Consider the following 15,218-nt stretch of genomic DNA (forward strand, 5'->3'; position numbering starts at 1 on the left):
CTGGATTTCTGAACACCCCCAAACTGCTGTGTTGTGTATACTTTACCACATTCAGCTCCATGTTAGACTTCTCTGAAATCCCTCAGCAAGGTAAAAAATAAAAAATACTCCTGGACTCTGTTCCTCACATAGGAGATGTATAAACTTTACACTTAATTCAATGGTTGCTCACACTCCAATGCTGCAGGTTTAGAAATAAGATACAATAGACACAAAGACAGTTCCTAGCTAAGCCAGTGTCATTAAATAGTAAAAAAATCTCAGCGAAATTATGAATATACTTCTCCTGCAAAATGGTGATTATCTTATTATGTAAGCTAGCAAACATAATAACCAATTTTTAAGGAACATACAAATAACACATAGGGCCAGATTTTGTAACCTAAGCGCGGGCGTAGATTTGTGCACACAACCCGGCACGCACAAATGTATACCCAATTTTATAACATACGCGCACACATTATAAAATTCGGGATCGGCACACGCAAGGGGGTGCACACTTGTGCACCTTGCGCGTGCCGAGCCTTAGGGGAGCCCTGATGGCTTTCCCCATTCCCTCCGAGTACACTCCGAAATTGGAGTGGCCTCGGAGGGAACTTTCCTTCTGCCCTCCCACCTTCCCCTCCCTTCCCTATCTAACCTGCCCCCCAGCCCTATCTAAATCCCCCCCACCTTTGTTTTACTATTTACGCCTGCCTCTGGGCAGGCGTAGGTTGTGCATGCCCACCGAGTGCCAGCACGTGATCCCTGAGCCCAGCGGCAGTGGCAAGGCCTCTGGCCACGCCCATGCCTTGCCCCGCCCACACCCCACCCATTTTCCGAGCCCTGAGGCTTGCGCGCATCACCGAGCCTATGCAAAATAGGCTCGGTGTGCGCAGGAGGGTTTTTAAAGGGTTTGCACGCATATTACGTGCGGAACGCTTTTAAAATCCATTCCATAATGTAAGCTTCAAGATGAATATGTCATAGTGAACAGAGACATCTAGGAGTAATGATAAAGTGTTTTCAGTCTTGCTGACAGTTTTTAACCACTTAGCATAATTTATGATGGCTGCTCCAATCCTGCATTTCACTTATTTTCCAGTTAAAATTGCAGTTAATCCTGGCAGGACTTTTGAAAAGGATCCCTACCCCTTCCCCTTCCCCTTTATCTATTCAAACATTCTACCTTGGGAGGGGATTAACCCTCTTTATTTCACTCCCCCAAGTCAACCAGAATGTCTTATATTCAGTGTAACAATTGTGGTGCTCTATTCGTAAAACAAACTATGTGGATACTTAAGGGTTGTCTAATTTGTCTTGAGCTGTCTGCAATAGAAAAGGAGTTGACTCATCTGAAACCTGTTTTAAAAGGTTTAAAAATCCTCCCTTATTATGCAGCATCCAGCATATTTGTCACAACTCCCATGAAGGATTTGTAAACCTAGGAGTAAATGGAATACTATGGGTAAGGTATGTGAGAAAGAAACACCTACTCTCTCCAATGATACCCTTATAAAATTCATTTTCTGCATTGAAACATAGAAATGATGGCAGAAAAGGACCAAATGGTCCATCCAGTCTGCCCAGCAAGCTTATACTAGTAACTACTGGCCATACAAGCCACCTTTACAATTAACAGTTTCTCAGACTGTCAAATGATGGCCCTTGTTGTTTGCTGTTTGAGTCCAATTCCCCATTACCTCTTGCCATTGAAAGAGAGAGCAATGTTGGAGTTGCACCAATAGCATAAAAGCTTATTGGCTAAGGGCAGTAACATATCAGCAAGTTACTCTCATGCTTATTTGTTTTCCAAGACTGTGCAATTCAATATCTTTGTTGGTTGCTGTTTGAATCTAATTCCTCTTTTCCTCCTTTCCCCCCTGCTGTTGAAACAGAGAGCAATGATAGAGTTGCATCAACAGCATAAAGGCTTATTGGTTAAGAGTAGTAACTGCCTCACCAGCAAGTTACCCCCATTTACTCTTTTCTTCATTCACATCCTCTAGCCTTAAGGGATCCACAGTGTTAATCCTATGCCCCTTTGCAATCTTTTACTGCCTGAGCCAGGGTCTCCTCTCTCCAATCACCTGGCCACACCTAGTCTTCTCCCTTCTTGATAGCAAGGGGTGCTGGTCTGCTTCTAGCCCCTCTTTCACTTGCAGGGATGCTTCACCAGAGGTTTAAGGGTTGCTCTCCGGATCTGCTTTCCAGGTTTTCTACCAGGGTTTGCATTCAGGGTTTGTGCCTTCTTTTCTTCAGGGTGTCCGTTGCTTGTCTTCTTTTTTCTTCCTTGCCCAGCTGTCTTATACTTTGCATCTGATAAATATGCATAAGCTCATGCATAATCACATGGTGAGTAGAGGGTCTATGCCTTATTGCAAGTCTTTTCCCCCCTCCCCATTACTTCGAGGGGTCCTGCCACATTTCAGGTCGTTGTCCCCCCTCCCATTCCTTCAGTGGGAGAACAACCATGACTATATGCCAAGTTGTGAGTCGGAGTGTTTTTCTCAGTTTCAGGCTGCCCCACCAAAGGATGAGGGTCTTTCTCACCTCTGCTTGCTTGATCATCCCTGACACTTTCTTAGGATTTTAAATTGTTGCTTCTCTGTCTGCATTATATTTGCACAGGAACTGACAAAGAGGCACATTTGATAAGGTATCCTTCAATGTATCAGGACAAGGCCTCTTCATTTTTCACAGAGACACGGTTTTAAAGTTAACCTGTGCAAAGTTCCTTCTCTTGCTGTGACAGTGCCTTTTGGGGGCCTGTCAGAATTTGGCCTGTATATGGCTATTATAATTCATAATTGGTGCATCAGTGCTAAACATGAGATATCGCCCTACAGGATATTTCAATTACCCCAATATTGACTGGGTAAATAAGAACATAAGAAAATAAGAAATTGCCATGCTTGGTCAGACCAAGGGTCCATCAAGCCCAGCATCCTGTTTCCAACAGAGGCCAAAACCAGGCCACAAGAACCTGGCAATTACCCAAACACTAAGATGCAATTAATAGCAGTGGCTAGTCCATAAGTAGAATTGAGTAATAGCCATTAATGGACTTCTCCTCCAAGAACTTATCCAAACCTTTTTTGAACCCAGCTACACTAACTGCACTAACCACATCCTCTGGCAACAAATTCCAGAGCTTTATTGTGCGTTGAGTGAAAAAGAATTTTCTCCAATTAGTCTTAAATGTGCTACTTGCTAACTTCATGGAATGCCCCCTAGTCCTTCTATTATTCGAAAGTGTAAATAACTGAGTCACATCTACTCGTTCAAGACCTCTCATGATCTTAAAAACCTCTATCATATCCCCCCTCAGCCGTCTCTTCTCCAAGCTGAACAGCCCTAACCTCTTCAGCCTTTCCTCATAGGGGAGCTGTTCCATCCCCTTTATCATTTTGGTTGCCCTTCTCTGTACCTTCTCCATTGCAACTATATCTTTTTTGAGATGCGGCGACCAGAATTGTACACAGTATTCAAGGTGCGGTCTCACCATGGAGCGATACAGAGGCATTATGACATTTTCCATTCTATTAACCATTCCCTTCCTAATAATTCTATTTGCTTTTTTGACTGCTGCAGCACACTGAGCCGACAATGTTCCTAATATGGAACCTAACATCGTGTAACTACAGCAAGGGTTATTTTTCCCTATATGCAACACCTTGCACTTGTCCACATTAAATTTCATCTGCCATTTGGATGCCCAATCTTCCAGTCTTGCAAGGTCCTCCTGTAATGTATCACAGTCTGCTTGTGATTTAACTACTCTGAATAGTTTTGTATCATCCACAAATTTGATAACCTCACTCGTCGTATTCCTTTCCAGATCATTTATATATATATTGTAGCATCAGGACATGCTAGAGACATAAAATTCCTAGATGGAATAAACGACTGCTTCATGGAACAATTTATTCAGGGAACAATTTATTCAGGAACCAATGAGAGAGGGAGCTATTTTAGATTTAATTCTTAGTGGAAATCATGATTTGGTGAGAGAAGTAATGGTGGTATGTCAACTTGGCAATAGTGATCATAACATATCAAATTTGAGTTAATGACCTGAAGGGGGCCAATATGTAAATCTGCAGCTCTAAAACTAAATTTTCAAAAGGGAAACTTTCATAAAATGAGGAAAATAGAAAAAAAACTGAAAGATGCAACTGCAAAAGTTGAAAGTGTACAGCAGGCATGGACATTGTTTAAAAATACAATCATAGAAGGGCAGTCAAAGTGTATTGCATGCATTAAGAAAAGTGGAAGAAAGGTAAATCAAATTACCAGCATGGTTAAAAGGTGAGGTGAAAGAGGCTATTTTAGCTAAAAAAAATATCCTTTAAAAATTGGAAGAAGGATCCATCTGAAGAAAATAGGAAACAACATAAGCATTGTCAAGTTAAGTGTAAAACATTGATAAGACAGGCTAAGAGATAATTTGAAATGAAGCTGGCCATAGAGGCAAAAATTCATAATAAAAATGTTTTAAAATATATCTGAAGCAAGAAACCTGTGAGGAAGTTGGTTAAACTGTTAGATGACTGAGGTTTTAAAGAGGCTCTTAGGGAAGGTAAGGCCATTGCAGAAAGACTAAATTAATTATTTGATTCTGTATTTACTAATGAGGATGTTTCGGAGATACTGGTTCCCGGAGATGGTTTTCAAGGTTAATGAGTAAGATGAACTGAACCAAATCACCGTGAACCTGAAAGATGTAGTAGGCCAGATTGACAAACTAAAGAGTAGCAAATCACCTGGACTGGATATTATGCACCACAGGGTTATGAAGCAACTCAAAAATGAAATTTCATATCTGTTAGATAAAATTTGTAACCAATCATTAAAATCATCCATTGCACCTAAAGACTGGAGGGTGGCCAATGTAACCCCAATATTTTAAAAGGGCTCCAGGAATGATCCAAGAAACTATAGATTAGTGAGCCTGACTTCAATGATGGGAAAAATAGTGGAAACTATTCTAAAGATCAGAATCGCAGAGCATATAGAAAGACATGGATTAATGGAACACAGTCAGCATGGATTTACTCAAGGCAAGTCTTGCTTCACAAATCTGCTTCATTTTTTTTGAAGAGTTTAATAAACATGTGGCTAAAGGTGAACTGGTAGATGTAGTATATTTGGATTTTTGGAAGGCAATTGACAAAGTCCCTAATTTTATTTATTTATTTATTTATAGGTTCTTTTATACCGAGGTACGTAAATGAGAGGCTTCTTAGAAAAGTAAAAAGTATTGGGATAGGCAGCGGTGTCTTTTCGTGGGTTACAAAAAGACAGGAAACAGAGAGTAGGATTAAACGGTCAATTTTCTCACTGAAAAAGGGTAAACAGTGGTGTGCCTCAGGGATCTGTACTTGGACCGGTGCTTTTCAATATATTTATAAATAATCTGGAAAGGTATACGACGAGTGAGGTAATCAAATTTGCAGATGATACAAAATTATTCTGAGTAGTGTTGCATGTCCCGGCCGTGCTAAGGCCACTGCCGGGCCTGCTCACCTCTCTCTCTCCCCGCTGGGTCCTGGTCCCTGGTCCCTCCTCTCTGGCTGCCACGCCAAGTCACCTGTGCCCCAGATGCCCAGCGCCTATGTCCTCGGCTCCCTCCATCTCCCAGGCCTCGCGGTGTGGTTCGCGTTGGGGCTCTGTGGCCTCAGCCTCCTCAACCCCACCCCTAGGAACACTTGTGTGCTCCACTCGGCCCTATGTAGGGGCTGTGGCAGGAGACCGGGCCGCGGTACTGGCCAAAAATGTCACCTGAGCCCTGCTTAAAAGGCAGGGCTCAGTCTCCAGTTCCCTGCCTTGGCAACAGGTCTACACACGTGGGTGTGTGTGAGTTGCCATTCTGCGATCCTGTGTGTCTCCTGCATTCCCAAGTGTCTTCCTGTTCCTGAGTCCGTTCCAGCCTGTGTCTCCCAAGTGTTCTGTGTTGTGCTCCTTGTCTTCTACCAGATTGCTTGCCTTGACTTTGATCTTTTGCTTTGGACCTGACCCCACAGTGCCTGCTTACTCGGAACTTGACATTGGCTTTGGACTTTGACCACGCCCTGCTTGACCACCTGGAACCGACCCCTGCCTGGCTGACCACTCCTTGGACTGATACTCTGGTTCTGACCTTGGCTCTCCACTCAGACACTCTCTGGCCTCGTCCAAATCACCGAGCACCTCTACTGATTCTGGGCACATCTCTTCGTCATCTCCAAAGGAGACCCCCAGAGGCCCACCTAAGTCCAGGCAGTCCAGGATCCCAAGGGCTCAACTTGCGGGAAGACCGGACTGTTATTGGTGAAATCCCAGCTTGCCTCTGTCTCCTCATGTGCTCCGCCTCCTGTCAGCAGGCACCCTCTAGGGCTACCCAGAGGGTAGTGCCAATCCTGCTCCAGGCCAATGGTCCACCTCCAGCACAACAAGTAGTTAAATCATAAACCAATTATAAATTGCAGGAGGACTTTGCGAGACTGGAAGATTGGGCATCCAAATGGCAGATGAAATTTAATGTGGACAAGTGTAAGATGATTCTTATAAGGAAAAATAACCCATGCTGTATTTATACACCCAGGAAAGAAATTAGGCATCATAGTGGATAATATATTAAAATCGTAAGCTCAGTGTGCTGCGGCAGTCAAAAAAGTAATCAGATTGTTAGGAATTATTAGGAAAGGAATGATGAATAAAATGGAAAATGTCATTATGCCTCTGTATCACTCCATGGTAAGATCGCACCTTGAGTACTGTATACAATTCTGGTTACCGCATCTCAAACAATATACAGTTGAGATGGAGAAGGTACAGAGAAGGGTAACCAAAATGATAAAGGGAATGGAACAGCTCCCCTATGAGGAAAGACTAAAGAGGTTAGGGCTGTTCAGCTTGGAGAAGAGACAGCTGAGGGGGGGATATGATAGAGATCTTTAAAATCATGAGGAGTCTGGAATGGGTAAATGTGAAATAGGTTATTTACTCTTTCAAACAATAGAAGGACTAGGGGGCACTCTATGAAATTAACAAGTAACACATTTAAACTAATCAGATAAAATTCGTTTTCACTCAATGCGCAATTAAGCTATGGAGTTTGTTACCAGAAGATGTGGTTAAGGTACTTAGTGTAGCTGGGTTTAAAAAAGGTTTGGATAAGTTCTTGGAGGAGAGGTCCACTAAATGCTATAAATCAAGTTGACTTAGAAAATAGCCATTGGTATTACTGACATCAGTAACATGGGATCTATTTAGTGTTTGGGTACTTGCCAGGTACTTGTAGCCTGGATTGGCCACTGTTGGAAACAGGATGCTGGGCTTGATGGGCCCTTGGTCTACCCAGTATGGCAATTTCTTATGTTCTTATTTTCTTATCCCAAAATTACTTAAATGGCCCAGTTGCTTCCCTCGGCTGATCTCCTTTGCTAACTGTTACTACTCCTACTTAACATTTCTATAGCGCTTGCAACAAGCAATGTGTGTCTCCTCCGTTTTTTGAAAATGGTTCCAGATCACAGATTTCTTTCATGATCTCTTACCTTTGTCTGCTTTCTTGGCGGTGGATGATGCTGGCACTGAAGTGGTGGTGGTGGTGGAGAAAGATGGACCCTGAGAAACTGTGGCAGAGTATTCATTCATCCTCTGCTCTTGAACTCTCAGGGTGGCCTGCCCTCCCTCCCCAACATCAGCTCCTGCCTCTCTGTTTCCATCATTGAAGAAGGCTAATACAGATCTGACCAATCTGCCTATTACAAAGTCTTTAGCCAACAGCTCTCCCATCTCTCTTTCAGGAAATCACTTAAAAGGAGATTCTTCTGATTCAGAGGATGAAGATGAAAAAAAAAAACAAAACCTGCTTTTATTGCCTCTTCTGCACTAATGGATTGCACTGCTGGTGCTCTAGGTTTTTACCACTTGCATTTCTACTTCAAAGGCACTGATGGTTTTGCCCCGCAGCTGCGTCCCTCTTCGACCCAACAGGGTCTGACCCAGACACAGCTGATACCGGCATATTCTCCCCAAATTTCAGTTTCTTACAGCTTGACACGCCTTGTCTCTCCTGCTGACGTTTTGGATTTGAAATAAATCCCGCTTAAGTTTGGTTGGGGGATGGCACTATTGTCTTTTAAAAAAAAAAAAAATCCTTTTCCAACTGTGGGCTTTCCATGGCCTCTGTCTTTGCCTTACATGATGGGATTTTATCAAGTGCTGTGCCTGCTTACTGTGATTTAAATGATGGACAACAGATGTTTCATTCTTTATTATTTTCAATGAAGTGAATGTGTGTACTATGTAGTACAGAGACTGACTGAAGTGCTTACTCTGGGTATAAAGCTGAACAACACACAGAGAGAATGCACTACAGTAGTACTGGTATTTCCTCTTTAGTCGTGTGCACTACACACACACACACACACTTACATACACACAAAGCTCAGAACAATGAATAATGCTGTAACGTGTGCATACAACGGCTGTGTATGGCTGCTTTGCAGCAACAAAATTAATCCTCAAAATGGCTGGCTGTGCATGTGACTGGAGACTGCCTGCTTTGTTTGTAGACGCACTGACAATTCTGATGCACACAGACCTAGACAGATAGAAATCCTCTCTATCTTGGGGCGGGCACTGCGGCACAGCTAGCGAAGCTGCTGCTGCTGGTTCACTCACTGCAACAAGTCCAATTACTGCAGCCACAACCAGACAAAGCCTATACCCTGAAGGGGTCAGGAGGCTTATTAAAGAAACAAAACAAATAAAAAAAACACAAGCCTTCCTTGGTCAGTGACAGTGAGATGTTAAATTAAATAAAAATGTAAAAACTGTGCAGATGAACACAGCGCCCAAAAGGATTGCAATTGAATGTTTCTGATGTTAAACAAGAGTGCACTGTTGACTCAGAACACTGTGGAGGTGTGAGAACAACACAAAGCTCACTAGGGGTGTGCATTTGTTTCCTAAGTATTGGTAATCCGCAACGTATAGGGCCATATTCGTTATATTTGTGGGGAAGTGAAACGTATCGCGATTCCATACGAATACAATGAATCTTCGCCATATTATTCGGCCGTCTAGAGTGAATTTAAACAAAACCCCACCCTCCTGACCCCCCCCCCCCCCAAGACTTACCAAAACTCCCTGGTGGTCCAGCGGGGGGTCCGGGAGCCATCTCCTGCACTCACGCCCTCGGCTGCCGGTATTCAAAATGGCGCCAATAGCCTTTGACCTTACTATGTTACAGGGGCTACCGGTGCCATTGGTCGGCCCCTGTCACATGGTAGGAGCAATGGATGGCTGGCTGAGGGGGATATGATAGAGGTCTATAAAACCATGAGTGGAATAAAATGGATATATGTGATTTGGTTATTTACACTTTCAAGTAATGCAGAAACAAGGGGATACTCTATGAAGTTAATAAGTAGCACATTGAATACAAATTGGGAGCAGAGGAGTAGCCTACAGTTTAGAACAAAAGCTATGAAGTAGGAAAACCAGGGTTCAAATCCCACAGCCACTCCTTTTGACCTTGGCCAAATTACTTTACTTTTCATTGCCTTGGGTACAAACTTAGGGCCTGATTTACTAAGGCTTTTCTCACAATCTGTATCTTTGGGAAAAATGCTTAGTAAAAGAGACCCTTAGAGGCTGATGTTAAAATGAGCACGCATGTACCCATATATTCACATAATGACTCGCAGGCGAGGGCACCCTAGAATTTTTAACCGTGCATATACCTAAACGCATATGTGTAAGTCTTGGCCCCACCCTAGAACTCCCTTGCCCCACCCATTTCCACCCCTTTTCCACCCCCTTATCCTCAGGTGCACACAGGTGCAACGTGCATGTTTTGCGGCTTTTTAAAACCTGTGATGCTCACGTGCAACCCACATAAGAGTGTATGTGGGCAAGTTTGCATGAGCAACGCTTTTAAAATCTACCTGTTAGATTAGAAGCCCTCTAAGGATAGGGAAATACCTACAGTGCCGGAATGTAATCTGCTTTGAGGTGCCAAAGAGCATAATATAAATCAAATAAAAAAATAATGAATTAAATGCTGGACTGCATTGCCAGAGGATGTGGTAAAGGTAGCTAGCATAGCTGAATTTAAAAAAAAGGTTTGGACAAGTTCTTGGAGAAAGCCCCTACACTGTTATTAAACAGATAGACTTGAGTAAACCCATTATTTATCCTTGGGCATTAGTGGCATGGGATATGTCTGCTGTTTGGGATTCTGCCAGGTACTTGGATTGTCCACTGTTGGAAACAGGATGCTGGGCATAATTGGATCCTTCTGTCTGACCCAGTATAGCATGTTCTTAACCTGATCTTTCAATATAGTTTAAATAAAAAAAATCAATTTTTTTGACTAAGGATCTTATTCTGATTGACTCCTTGTGGTGATTAACTATAGCAACAAACTGCTATTGTTCAAAAGTCTGAGACTTAACAATGCAAAACAAGAAGTACCTCAGAATGTTTATGCTTACAACAACTGCAATGTTTTATGAGTACTCAAATTTCCAATGGTTTTTTTCAACATATATTTTTTGACAGGGGAACAAAACAAAATACAGTAAATAGCAAAAGTTGATCAACAAGTAGTGAAATGTTGAATTTGGATACTCAAATTCCTTCAAAAACAAAGTTTCCTCACAGGCAAGGCTATGTGTTGTGTCCGTCGGTGCCCGACGCCCTCTCTCCACCCTCCTTACCTCTCTGGCGCCTCCCTCTCCGTCCGCAGGAAGACTGGCTATCGCGGCATTCTCCTGCCACTTGTCCTCAGGCAGGAGAATGCCCCAGACCTGCTCAACGCTGTAATCACCATGTTTCCTGGAGGCCTAGGGGCGTGCACGCGCGGCCCCAATTGAAGTACCGGCATTGGCGTGAACCTCGGGGGCGTCCCCCGAAGATGACATCACTCACGACGGATATTTAAGATCTTGGAATTTGCTAATACATCGAGTTAGCAAAGGGTTTCGCTACCTAAGCAACTCTGCCTCCTCGGACTTACCAGAGGTACCCGCTCCTCGGGGGCCTCGCTCTCTCTTTGTATTTTTCAGGTGACAGTCTGGAACTGGTACTCACTCCTCGAGGGCCCTGATCCCAGACTCACTTTGTATACTCTTCTGCCTGGAAGTCTTCACTACCAACTATATCAGCTACATCAGTGAATTACCATCCTTCTCTCTGAGCTTTCCCTGGAACCAGGTACTCGCTCCTTGAGGGCCTATACCTTCCAGCTCCTGGGCTTCATTGGGACATTGTGTGAGTGTTACCATCTGCATACCCTGCCTACTCACTATATCTCAGTCTCTCTTCAGCTCAGCCTCCAGGGATCGCTGTTCGAGTATCTGAGGGACTGCAGCCCAGCCGGGCTTACCAGCTCTCTACTGCCATCTCTGGTGGTTTAGTATACTGTCTAATAAAAGAACTAGTGTGTGTTTGTCTCCTAACTCTGAGCTGACCTGTGGTCCCTCTCGGGATCTTCCCCCGGGGGTGTGATCACCTGCCACTGGTCCAAGGATCCACCCTCAACTCTCATATATAACAACAGATTGCTAACTACTATCTGATTGCTCCACCCATCAGGCATCAGATCAATAACAGATTGCTAACTCCTAGCAGCAGATCAGTAACACTATGTCTTCAATTATAATGACCCAAGATCATAATTTTATTACTATTCTCAGTTTTGGTGTACAAAAATGCTGGACAAAGAAATTCTTTTAAATTCTTCCATTTTCTGTTAGCAAATCACAATCTTTTATCAACAAAACAAGGATGTAACTGCAATATATTCCAATTATTTTTCTAAAATTCTTAAAAATCTTTGATGTAGTAGATGTGTAACACAACATGCATGTTAAAACGTCTTCAGTGAAGCAACCTTTCTGCGATGATCCTTTTAACAAAAATTTACAAGGACAAAAAACACTCTCTTGTTTGTTTTTCATATGACAGACAATGGGTAAACTCATACCAAAACAATTTTGAACTCTCTTTGAATTCAGAAATAAAAGTACAGATTATTTTTGACACATAAAATCTGCAAAAAAAGATAGATCATCCCACAGAGACTGAGAGATATGCACTTCTGTAATGTCTTGTGAATGCTGGTAGTGAAATTGTGAGATTCATCTAATGTAATCAGCACATCTAAAAAAGATATCTGTGTGCGGCTGTATTGTAATGAAAACTGAATGTAATTAGCTCATCATTAGTGGGCAGGAGGACTTACTTTTTTCTCCTATCCACTCGAGTGTCCAGCATTGCTCTGACAATGATGCGCACCCCCCCCCCCCCCATCTTCGTGTCTTTTCCAAATAGCCATCTCCATGATTTTCATTGTTTTTGTCCTTACATCTGACATGCAAATAGCAATAGAGTGAGGTGCGCACAAATTGGAAAAGTCAGTATCCAAATGCTAGGAGCAATCAGAAAATTATAATCCTTTATTTCAAAGTACAATAAACAGACAGCCCATGCATGAATTATCCTTTTCAATAAAAGAAAGTCCTCTGACACGATTGTGTTTCGCGATCAAGCTTCATTGGGAGGGAGAAGGATCTGCAATTTAAAATACAGAAATAAATCCCAGAAAAAGGATATAATGTACAAAACTAATTTACCAAGACCCTCAAAGCAAAATGAGCATAACTATATAGTAAAGGTTTCAACATGACAGTGACTGATGAAAATTACAGAGCTAGTAGGTACTGAAGATGCTAAAAGAAGGTCAAAAACATTGCCAAAATGATCACATGACAATTCACAACCAATGAGAGGAAAAGGAGGAGCCAAGTGAAAATAGGGATGGACTAAGTATGGCAAAGTTCACAGATGCGGGCACTAGAATGGAGCTCCTGGAAGGAAGAGCTTCAGCTAGAAGAACGTCACTGGCTTCCTAGGGACAATAAATGAGCCCAGTCTAGGAATGTAGTGAGTTGCTGGAATCATTTATGCTGGTTCTGGATCAAGCCAAGGGAGATGCTCTGTCTTCAGTTCCCTGCCTGAAGACTGAAAATGCTAGATCTTAATCTGGGGTCAATAAACACATGCTTTGTGCCTCCTGAAAGTTTCAAAGGGTCTCTGCATGCAAGAGCTTATGGCACACAGAGTTCCAAGACCTGATTCACCAGAACTCTTTGGGTGTCCATTTTCAGCCACTGTTTGGCTCGGCTACTGAGCCGGATAAACATATCCAGCTAACTAGTACGGTATATTCAGCAACGAGGTAGCACCACTGATTATGCCTGGCTATCTAAAAGTTAGCCAGTTATGTCTAATTGGCTAACTTTAGGTCAGTCTTACTGCCCGACCAGAGTTAGCCGAATAAGTTAAGTGGCTAACTCCGAATATCAGAGTACAACTGCTAAATCCTGGTGATGAAGATGGAGGAGTGTCTATTCCCAATCCGGGGGATCATCACAACAACCAGGTGCTGCTCCAGGCTTGGCACAGCCTATACGTTCAATATAGGTGTGTGCGGGGAAAAATAATTGTTTTCATTTTCAATTCATTTTCAGGAGGTATTGTTAGTTTTCTCATGAATTTTGACTTGTGGAATGTTTGATTTATTTCATTTGTGTAAAGAAACAAATCAAACATAAAAAACAAACAAACCCCAAAATGACCAAAAAACAAAAATGGGGCCTAATGGAGCCTCCCGGGATCTCCCACCTACTCCTTCCACACTGGAAAAATTTCAGGGCCAGGATCCCCCCGATCCCCACTTACCTGTCCAGTGGGGATCCACCAGCAAGGCTTAGGACCAGGTCAAAGACTCAGCCTTTCATAGGCCGAGGCCTCATTTGGTCGCCTTGACTTTGGCTTACTCAAGACCAACACCTCGGTCGAGCCAGATCCCAAATCCAGTTCTGACACCAAGGCTTGGCCTAGAAGCTGGGTCCTGATGCCATGGCATCAGCCCGGACCTAAGCCCGACACCAGTATCTCGGTCTAGGCTGGTGTCCGGATGCAGGCTTGAAACTGGAATGTGGTCCAGAGGCTGTGTCCTGATGCCTGGACCTGAGCCTAGGCCATAGCCCAAACCCAGGCCTGATGCCGTGACCCAACACGGAGACTGAGTCCTGATGCCGCATAATTGCCATACATGAAAATGGTTATTCTCAAACTAACTGCTAAACCATGTAATCCATTACACCAAAAAATCGCAACACTGGTAAAAAGTATTGGGATCAAAAATTATAACATCTATCTACAACCAGACCTCATATAACAATTTGGAGAGTTTGATTTACAATTACTCTCACGATTGAGTCTACCACATATACCAAGTTTTGTGTATGTATTGTGGTTTCTTTTGGACTTTTCAATCATCGGTCATGGTTGTATGCTCTCACATCCAAAATGTCTTTTTTTTATAAAAAATTTTAAATGTTTTTTCCTTTTTTATATATATTAAAGAGCTTTAAATATATTAATAACAGCTGTCCAAAGCACTTATCTTTTAGCTTGAGTGATCAAAAAACGCTGAGATATCATGAGCTCTGTGCCCAAACGCTGGAGTAATAAACTCTATGCCCAACACGGCTCGTGTTTCTTTATCGCTTCTTCAGGGGCATTATAATTTCTTCTGAAACACAAAAATGTTGATTAAATATCATCAATTATATAATAGAAAAACATATATTTACTTCTCGTCCGTACATTCAGCATTTCTCCGTTATCACCCGACTTCCACAGCGTAACCCAACAATTGATCCTCTATTTTGTAAAATTTTAAGGCGGCATTTAAACCTGCCTTAGAATGGTATCTTAACCAATAGGAACTTTCCATATCCCAACAACGTGAACATTATGACAACCAACGTAAACGTCAGATTAATGTTGTCCAATCGACAGCTTCGTTCATCCCTCCTGGCGAATAAGCGGATAATTTGAATATCCATTTTTGTTCAATAAAGTTTAATTTAGACTGAATGTCATTGCTACGGTCCAGTTGTGTAATTTGGTCAAGTATAGTCCATCTGAGATCTTGAAATTGGTGTCCTTTTTGTACGCAATGTTTTACCATAAGAGCCTCAAAATTCAAAGTATTTAACCTGCTCCGGTGTTCACGCAGGCGAGTCTGGTGATGCATCTCCTCCAGTTCCTCCTTGTTCAGTTTTTAAGACTTCCTCCTCCTCAACATGATAATCTAGTCCTCTGGAGGAGACATGCCTCTAGTTTTAGTGAGGTTATGAAGCATGCAGCAGGCTAGAAAGATCTCACAG

The sequence above is a fragment of the Rhinatrema bivittatum genome, chromosome 1 (assembly GCF_901001135.1).
Source record: "Rhinatrema bivittatum chromosome 1, aRhiBiv1.1, whole genome shotgun sequence".
NCBI classification, from domain to species: Eukaryota; Metazoa; Chordata; class Amphibia; order Gymnophiona; family Rhinatrematidae; genus Rhinatrema; species Rhinatrema bivittatum.